The sequence below is a fragment of the Otolemur garnettii genome, unplaced genomic scaffold, assembly GCF_000181295.1.
Source record: "Otolemur garnettii isolate 467f Iridium unplaced genomic scaffold, OtoGar3 scaffold00095, whole genome shotgun sequence".
Lineage (NCBI taxonomy): Eukaryota > Metazoa > Chordata > Mammalia > Primates > Galagidae > Otolemur > Otolemur garnettii.
Genome location: NW_003852490.1, coordinates 2682126 through 2684772, shown reverse-complemented (window position 1 = coordinate 2684772; position 2647 = coordinate 2682126). Strand labels below are relative to the sequence as shown.

At 48.2% G+C, this 2647-nt stretch overlaps 1 long non-coding RNA gene across 1 annotated transcript in view; it reads left to right on the top strand.

The window, feature by feature from the left end:
• The window catches only part of LOC111727137, an 18058-nt gene that overhangs the window by 9459 nt on the left and 5952 nt on the right, over positions 1–2647 (top strand). The window lies entirely within an intron of this gene.

Here is a 2647-nt window from a genome sequence, read left to right as displayed (position 1 = left end):
AAAAAAAAAAAAAAAAAAGAAAAGAAAAGAAAAGACACAAACTAGGCATTTGTTTTATCTATCAGTCTCTTTAGAGTATAGCTGGTGTTAGTCTTCATAAGCAGAATCAATGCTGGGCAGCTTCTTGCCTGAAAGGCTGAGCACCAGGCCTTGGACTCAGGCAGATTCTCACTCTGGTGATCCCTGGGCCAGTTTCTTCTGGCAACACTGCTCCCTTCCCATCCCATCCCTTTAATCAGTGTCATGTCACACTGCCAACTCTGACATCCACTGAGAATGGGCAAATAACCTCATGGAACTAGCGCACAGTCCAGCCAGGTGCACATATTTCCTCTGAGCTCCTGTGCTTGCCCCGTGACACACTGTAGGTATGTTGGCCGAGCTGTCCCCTCAGTGACTCATCCCTGAACTGCTTCCGATCACCTATTCCACTTCACTCTGACCCATGCAAAGTTCTGGCTGCCAATTTTTATATTCCTTCTATTTATTTCTCCACTGTTCCAAATGGATCTGACCTTGACTGGCTCAAAAAGCCTTGGGTGACACCTTTTCCCCTCTGCCCCAGCCCTGAGCAGAAAGGGCTGCTCTCCTGCTAGGCCTGCTCTGGCCTTGCAGACAGGACTTAGAACCACAGAACCAACCAGGGCACACTCACCATATCAGAAGAGGGTCAAATTGGGTTCAACTAAGCAAGATTCAGCATTAGATGTGATGGTCCCAGGACTTTCCAGAACCTTTGGGTAGGCTCTGCCTCAGGGATCAGCACACTGTATAAAACACATTCAGAAAGACTGATGATTATTTCAGAAATAGTCGCTTCGGTACGTAGCATCTGCAAGCTACTTGCAGTGATTACAGAATGGCCAGAATTGCACTGGGGCTGCTGTGGCTCCAGCTCACAGCCAGGTCACACCAGCGCCACATGTTCCCTATTCATTACATACGATTTGGGGGTACATGTTGGAGCCAGGCCAGCCTGAGTTTGAATATTCTCTCAGCTATGAAATGACAACAATGATTCCACCTCCCTCACAGATAAACAGCATAACAATGCACAGCATGCACGTAGCCGGACACACAGCAGACAGTAATCGATGCGAATTCTGATTCCTTTTCCTGAGAGTCTGATTCCAGCCTGAATCTCCAAGATGCTAAAGGAGGTGTGCTTCACCGAGGGGTCCTCTGTACTTGGTCGTCCTGGTCCTCAAGGGGAAAGTCATAGCTTGAGTCAGACTCAGGGCTCTTCCTTTACAGCATGATTGAATAGGCTTCTGGGACAAAGTGACTCTGAGAAGAAAATGTTTACTCCTTGGCTTTCGAACTTCAGTGAACGTGGGAATCAGTTAGAGAGTTCAAAATAGATGCCCAGGTCCCTCCCCAGACTGACTGCTGTTATTAAAATGTATAGGAGGCCAGTTGGTCTGAACTGGGCTCTGGCACTAGGCCTGACAAACCAAAGTGGAACACTCAAGCTTATGTTCCACACCACCAAGCCAAAACTAAGCTATTTATCTGACCTTCCCAGAAATCAGAAGAGAGAGAGCACAGTCAAATCCCCAGTAGGCAAGTTTTATCTAGTATGCTAAGGAAGTCCCCTCTGCTTTAACCTTTACGAGGAAAGTTTGAATTTGAAACCACCAATGCTTTTTCCATTCTCCGTTTCTGCTTTCCTCGGCCCTTCTCTGTCTCTACAGTCTGCCTCCTCTGCTCAGTTCAAGGGAATACTCATTCTATTTTACGGAATTAGGTGTTGCCCAATTCTAGGATCACAATTAAAATCCAGTGAAGACTTTTAAACTACATTTGTTGTAATTTTGCTTTTGACACTTCCAAGAGTTAAGATTCCCAGAAAATTCTAAAGTGCATCAAGGTTTGAAAACCACTGCCCTGTCTAGAAGTTCTTCCCTCCTCCTCTCTGACGTCACTACTCCAAGAAGACAGAGGGCAGGCTTGGCTGGGGTCTGGTTGCAGTCTGGGTGGGGGCTGTGGTATCATAAAAAATATTTGGCCTTGACCTTGGTTCCTGACACAGTGCCCTAAACCCTTTGCAATCTCCTGAGTTACAAGTGTCTTTTATAGGCTCAGCACCCATAGCACAGTGGTTACAGCGCCAGCCTCATATACCGAGTGTGGCAGGTTCAAACCCGGCCCAAGCCAGCTAAACAACCACAACAAAAAAAGCGCTGGGCGTTGTGGTGGGCGCCTATAGCCCAGCTTCTTGAGAGGCTGAGGCAAGAGAATCACTTAAGCCCAAGAGTTTGAGGTTGCTGTGAGCTATGACGCCACAGCACTCTATCAAGGGCGACATAGTAAAACTCTGTCTCAAAAAATAAAAATAATAGGGCGGTGCCTGTGGCTCAGTGAGTAGAGCGCTGGCCCCATATACACTAATAATAGGGCATCACCTGTGGCTAAGTGAGTAGGGCACCGGCCCCACAAGGGTGGCGGGTTCAAACCCACCCCTGGCCAAACTGCAACAAAAAGTAGTTGGGTGGCTCAGCGCCTGTGGATCAAGTGGCTAAGGCGCCAGCCACATACACCCAAGGTGGCAGGTTCGAATCCAGCCCGGGCCCGCCAAACAACAATGACGGATGCAACCAAAAAATAGCCGGGCATTGTGGCGGGCGCCTGTGGTCCCAGCTACTTG